This window comes from Aulonocara sp. 'chitande type north' Nkhata Bay, linkage group LG3, assembly GCF_057382095.1.
Source record: "Aulonocara sp. 'chitande type north' Nkhata Bay isolate Kocher_YH1m ecotype deep benthic linkage group LG3, A_spYH_male_GT1.1, whole genome shotgun sequence".
NCBI classification, from domain to species: Eukaryota; Metazoa; Chordata; class Actinopteri; order Cichliformes; family Cichlidae; genus Aulonocara; species Aulonocara sp. 'chitande type north' Nkhata Bay.
The window spans coordinates 51,025,580-51,032,839 of NC_141346.1; the positions used below are offsets into that span (position 1 = coordinate 51,025,580).

Below are 7,260 nucleotides of genomic sequence, written 5' to 3' on the forward strand. Positions count from 1 at the left end.
GCAGTCGTCTCCACCAGAGTGACGGAGCAGGAATCACAAACAGCACAAACCCACCGTGTTGTTTCTACCCTGTTCAGGAGATCTGAGCCCCCATCCCTTTTTTTCATGTTGCAGCTCTGCACTGCAGGCCCTGAACGCCTCCCGGTTACCCTCAGTGTGCTTAGAGTTTAATTTACAACCGACGAGCTCACAGATCATCTGCAGGCAGGTGAACGAACCCTTAATGTGAGGATAATAGCAGAGCTGACCTGAGGTCAGAAATGGTCAGGAACGGTGTCGACACAGTGAAGTCAGGTGTCTGGGAATTTGTCTGATTATCAGATTGAGGGGGTCGGTGTTAAATAACAAAGGTGGTGTAGGATGGAGAGAGGAGGAGGGAGGGAGCAGTGATGATATGGAGGAAGGTGATTGGTTAAGCAGCAGGAAGGAGCTCATGCTGGAGTCTGAGTTTTTACTGTTGGCCTTTTTCTGCTTTTTGTTTATTGTTGTCTGACGCGGGCCCGCCTACGCTTGAGTGATGCAGATGTGATATCACACTCACACAGCGACTGCCACACACACACACACACACACACACACACACACACACACACACACACACACACACACACACACACACACACACACACAAGGGGGTCAGACAGGAGCAGCATCAGTCTCTGCTCTGTTTTGTTAATAACGTAGAAAAATAATTTTGTACAGTCAAGCTACATCGACGGACGCTTTACCTCACGTACCCTAAAATGAAAAAGTAGTGACAGTAAGATGAAGGCTGCACATGACACCATGACTGAGTTCACAGCTGTTGCTTTGATTCTAACGTTTAAGACTTTTGGCATCGACTCCGTTTTAATAAATGAGTGCTGGGAGGCGTCGTTTGACTTCAGGAGCTCCTGCGATGCTCTTACTCTGCGGGAGAAAACCAAAAACCAAAAGTAGCAAACATGGAGCGATATGACTCGTTTCGATTTTGGGAAACGTGCATCGACAGGTACAGTGTCCTTTTCCCCGCGTCTTTAAAGCTGCCAACTCTGCCTCAGCTTTCATACGAACAGATGAAGTTGAAGATCTTGAAGAAGTTTTGTGGCTTTCAACATTTGAAACTGCAAGAAACTCCATTCCGGGTTTCTCTGAGGCGTGGGCTTTCATCATCAGAGTTCATCCTTTAACCTATAACAATTAAAATATTCTCAAGTATGATCAACGGTTAATTACAGCACCGGCCGGAGTACCGGGAGCAGTTTGGAAGAACAAAAAGACGCGGAGACTGTTCTAAATTGTCATCCCAAACTAACTCAAAGTTTATTCTTTGTGCAGCAGTTTTTATAGGCAGACAACAAGTTTCAGTTCAGACCCTGCCCACTGGGTGGGGTGGTGTCCTTCGACAGTTGGAATCCTTTGTTCAGCTAGGGCAATAAAGATGCACTCACAAGGCCTATAAATCTTATACAGAGGTCTCCTACATCCGTGAGTTCTGACACAACCCAGATGGTCTTCACATAAACATCTTCTGCAAGGGAGTGATAAGTAAAAGAGTGATTTGTTGGCGTTTTCCCTCCAACCTTAGTATCTACTTTCACACCATAAAATCTTCAGTTGACACAGCAAGAGGAGATGAGGTTAAAACAAAGGGCATTGCAGAAACAGGGTCCTTTGTATAATATCATCAAAAACAATACTCAGTAAATGCTACCATGGTATCAAAATATCACAACAGAAACACTATCACTTGGCTTGATATCATCCTCCACTTCTGTCTCAGTATTTGATGCAACATTGTTTTCCAATAAATTGATTTGCTTTGGACAAACAGCAGGATTTTGTTCTCTTTGATTTATCCAGTTCTGAATTTCATTTAAAAACACATTTGTGTATTTCATGATACTTGAAAAGCATTCCTCTTGTTTTATTACTTCCTCTGGCACCAAAGACAACACCTCAACATGTGAACTTGAAGCCTTTTCGCACAGTGCCTTTAAATCCACCAAATACTGCTTAATTTGAGAAAGATTTTCATTGTGTTGCATGAGCGCTTTCATTTTTTGTATTAGTCCTTTCATTTTATTAACATATATTTTGCATTCATTTTGTGATTTTTCGATTTTAGTCAACAATGCCTTTCCAGTCATTTTTCTTTCTCTCTTTCCCCCCAAATCATTAGAGGAACAATCATCATCACCTGTTTGACTCATGATTTTCCCGTTTGTTTGTTCGATTTTTTATTTATTTATTTATTTTAATCTTCAGTGATCATCCATTAAAACATATATCCACTGGAAGCCACAATAGACTTTGACCATAAAATCCTTTCAACGTAACGGCACTTTAATTGTCCATTTGAACATCATCCAAGCAGCATAATTAATAAGACGCAGCGCAGTCATCAATCCAAGAGCGCAGCCAAAAACATTGCACATTTAACCAACATTCATTCCATTCAGTGTCTCCTCTTAAAACATCTCAGCGCTAATGCAATGTCGCTTCCTTTTCCACAACCAGACATGCACAGGTATTCTTACCTGCGCTCCTCAGAATTGCGTCAGGTGTGTCGGTGCTGCTGGGCTCACTCATTCAGATGCGCTGCACTTACTTGGCGTCTTTCAGGTTCCTTGATCTGATTTCTTTGATCCTGCTTGTGGCTGGCTTCTCCAGAATGCCGTTTTTTGTTGACTAAAGATGTAGCGACTTCCACAGTCGCTAGAGGCCGGGGATGGAGCCTGCCTATTTGCCTGACGCGCTGTCAACTTTACGCAATAATGCGAGAGGTGGAACTGTTTGCTTGTTTATTAAAGTGCTTTGAGAGTTTACAGAGTAATGTCATCGGCTCCTGATTCAGATTCTTAATGGGGACATTTCATTTTCCAGCAGGAAGCTTTTTGTTATAGCCTTTAGATCAGGGGTCGGCAACCTGCGGCTCCGGAGCCTCATGCGGCTCTTTAGTCCTTATAGTGCGGCTCTGCGTGGTTTGGGAAAATAAATTAGTATTTAGCTGAAGTGTATTTTATTTATGCCAGTTCTTTTTTTTTTACTTGTAGTTCTAAATTGGAAGATTATTGTGATTTTGCAATATACAAATAAAATTATATTTTGTTATTTTTTCATCGCTCAAAATAAGCATCACACTCGCGGAAGCCGGTGTACCCGGCGAAACACCGTGCATTTATCGAGCCTTTCAACCCCAGATAGGCCAATTATGGCTCTTTGGGTCTTAAAGGTTGCTGACCCCTGCTTTAGATGAACAGAGTTTTTTAATTAAATACATACTCTTTAATAAATGTTCTCTTTTATAAAAAGTAGGATAATTAAAAAAACTTTTATTATACCTCTATTAGAAAAAAAACTGTCTTGTTTTCTGTTGTCTGTTATGTAATATTAGGGATGTTTGTGACAATTAATTTCTTCATCGGCTGGACTAACCAATAGTCCACAACTAGGAAACACTGAAATTTTAAGTTAAGTTTGAAAACAGTTTAAAAAAAAACACCCCATTCCAAAACGTCTTGTGACAATCTCATTGGAGTGATGATGTCATAGAACGTCATAAGTCCTTTGATGTTTTTCCTTAAATAGGGGTGAGAAACAGCAAGATTTAGTTCGTTTCAGCAGCATCTGTGTTTGCAGCATACAAAACGTTCACCACAGAAACATTTGGAAAGCTCTTCAAAGTCATCGTATAGAAACTCCAACATGTTTCCAAGAAAAAAACAACCAATTCAAAAAGATTACGCCGCCTCTCCTTCCTGGAGTGGCCAGCCAATTTCCCCAAATGGCATCTCATCCTTCCAAAGGGCATTAGAGGAGAGTAGGAAGGAAAACTACCTTCTCCAGAAAAAAATGCAACAAATTGAAGAAGAAAAACTTCAACTGGAGGACAAGTGTAGACGAATGGAAGCCCAAAATAAAGAGCTGGAAGAAAGACAACAGCGCCAGCCGGACATAAACATTATTAATGAGGGCTGGGGAATCAAGTTTGCTCAGGCCCGAGAGCAGATTGTGCACCTCAATAAAGAAAACAGGCAAAAGCGCGCAGAACTAAAAGAAATGACCAACCAGCTCCAAGACAAGAAAACGATGACTGATAAGATACAGCGGGATCTCCAATACATGGACCGAAAAAATTGGCTCCTCCAAAGACAGCTCCATGAAGCTGTGGAAGAAAAGAATAAATTCCTCCAACAGAAGGAAGAGCAGGACAAAAAGCAACAAGACATGCAGCACAAACTGAAGAGCATGCAGGAAAAATACCGCATGCTGAAAGAAAGCCTGGATGAAACACTGCGCCAAAATAAAGACCTTCTTCAACAGAAAGAGCAACAGCAGGAAAGACTGAAAGAAGGAAAACGCATCGTCCAGGACTTTCAGTCTAAAAATCTAAAACTGCAAGAGTTTTGTAATCAGCTGGAGGACAAAGCAACTAAAGTGGAAGAAGAAAGGGACAAACTGGAGAAACGGTGCTCACAGATGCAGAAAAGGATCGATCAGATAGCGAGAAACAACTCCGAGCTCGTTAAGGGGCGTTTGGTGGAATTCAATAACTTGAAGAGTGAACACACTCAAATGCAGTCACAAAAACAACAAGAAGACAAAATACATGAAGACAAAAATCAAGAAATCAAGAAAAGAAAGAAGCAGTTAGAAGACAAGCACAAAGAGGTCCAACAGAGAAATGCAGACATGCACAAGGACAAGCTGATACAGGAGGCAACATCCAAACAACTCAAAGACAAGCTTGAAGAACAACAAGCAGCATTGGAAGAGATGGAACAAAGATGTGAGAAACTTGAAGAAAAAAAACGCAGAAACCATCGACGAGCTGAGAAATCTCATCGTGGAGAAAAAAGCGCTCGTGGAAAAGTGCATGAAAAAAAAGAAAAAATGGTTCCACTTGTTCCAGAGGAGAGACGCTACTGCTTCCTCACCTGATGTAGCCTCGTCTTGCTCCACCTCTGTTAACCCCCCCAACCAGTCCCGGCAGTTGACTGTCCCCTCCTGAGCCTGGTTCTGCCGGAGGTTTCTGCCCGTTTAAAGGCAGTTTTTCCTCCCCACTGTCGCCAAGTGCTTGCTCAGAGGGGATTGTTGGGGTTTTCTCTCCTAACTTCTTTCCTTATTTCTTCATTTTACCTTTTTTCTTCATTTACTTGTTTAACTTCTTTCATTATTACTTCATTTTACCTTGTTTCTTCATTTACTTGTTTAACTTCTTCTCCAGGACACGCTGGAGAGATTATATCTCTCGGCTGGCCTGGGAACGCCTTGGTATTCCCCCGGACAAGCTGGAGGAGGTGGCTGGGGAGAGGGAGGTCTGGACCTCTTTGCTTAGGCTGCTACCCCCGCGACCCGACCTCGGATAAGCGGATGAAGATGGATGGATGGAACTTCTTTCATTATTACTTCATTTTACCTTGTTTCTTCATTTACTTGTTTAACTTCTTTCATTATTACTTCATTTTACCTTGTTTCTTCATTTACTTGTTTAACTTCTTTCATTATTTCTTCATTTTACCTTTTTTCTTCATTTACTTGTTTAACTTCTTTCCTTATTACTTCATTTTACCTTGTTTCTTCATTTACTTGTTTAACTTCTTTCATTATTACTTCATTTTACCTTGTTTCTTCATTTACTTGTTTAACTTCTTTCATTATTACTTCATTTTACCTTGTTTCTTCATTTACTTGTTTAACTTCTTTCATTATTACTTCATTTTACCTTGTTTCTTCATTTACTTGTTTAACTTCTTTCATTATTTCTTCATTTTACCTTTTTTCTTCATTTACTTGTTTAACTTCTTTCCTTATTACTTCATTTTACCTTGTTTCTTCATTTACTTGTTTAACTTCTTTCATTATTACTTCATTTTACCTTGTTTCTTCATTTACTTGTTTAACTTCTTTCATTATTACTTCATTTTACCTTGTTTCTTCATTTACTTGTTTAACTTCTTTCATTATTACTTCATTTTACCTTGTTTCTTCATTTACTTGTTTAACTTCTTTCATTATTACTTCATTTTACCTTGTTTCTTCATTTACTTGTTTAACTTCTTTCATTATTACTTCATTTTACCTTGTTTCTTCATTTACTTGTTTAACTTCTTTCATTATTACTTCATTTTACCTTGTTTCTTCATTTACTTGTTTAACTTCTTTCATTATTACTTCATTTTACCTGGTTTCTTCATTTACTTGTTTAACTTCTTTCATTATTACTTCATTTTACCTTGTTTCTTCATTTACTTGTTTAACTTCTTTCATTATTACTTCATTTTACCTTGTTTCTTCATTTACTTGTTTAACTTCTTTCATTATTACTTCATTTTACCTTGTTTCTTCTTTTACTTGTTTAACTTCTTTCATTATTACTTCATTTTACCTTGTTTCTTCCTTTACTTGCTTGTTATTCTTATCTAAATAATAAACCAATTAAATTTATCCTTTGAGTATTTTTCATCTCATCTTTACAGAATCTTTCCAAAACATTTTCAAACATTCAGATCTGTCTTTTATTTTCTTCTTGAAACCTCATAAATGGTGAACTAAAAACCCGGATTATGGTTTGAAACATAGTTTCAGCTGAAACTGGCATAACATGCTGTGTGTGTGTGTGTGTGTGTGTGTGTGTGTGTGTGTGTGTGTGTGTGTGTGTGTGTGTGTGTGTGTGTGTGTGTGTGTGGAGAGAGAGAGAGCTCACAAAACTAGGTGGTGTTCTTCATTGTAATAGTAAAGGTAACATGGGTCCCCACCGTTTCTCAAAGACTTGTTTCTGTAGTCTGAGTATGTAATTTGTTCCATCAGACAGACACTCACTGGATCCATAGATTATATCTGGTTTTAACCATCTGATAGTTATGCATTTTAGGGCTGCAGTGAGTCATATATTTAGCAGGTAACTTTTGGCTTTGCAGTCAATATGTTCTGCAATCCTTCCCAACACTGCTACTGTAGGACTTAGTGGAATATTTACCTTGGAAAATGTCTTTGAGAGCATCAAATATCTGCCTCCAGAATACACAGAGTTTAGGGCAGAGCCAGAATATATGAGTGTGGTTGGCAGAGTGTGTCCCACAGTTCCTCCAGCATGAACTCAGATGTGTTGGACCCATCTTAGCAGTTATTTCTGGTGTTCTGTAGAATCTGGTACATTAACGCCCCCTTTATTTTGGGCAAGTGCAGGATTTTGAGTCTAATTCTAGGCCGCTGTTTAGCCTACATGAAGTTAGAAATTCTTCAATACAGCTTGGACTCTCCACCATTTGACCCTTA

At 39.3% G+C, this 7,260-nt stretch overlaps 1 pseudogene; it reads left to right on the forward strand.

Moving 5' to 3' along the window:
- Positions 1-3,356: 3,356 nt before the first annotated feature.
- LOC147336068 (uncharacterized) lies at positions 3,357-5,502 on the forward strand (annotated as a pseudogene).
- The last annotated feature ends 1,758 nt before the right edge of the window (positions 5,503-7,260 follow it).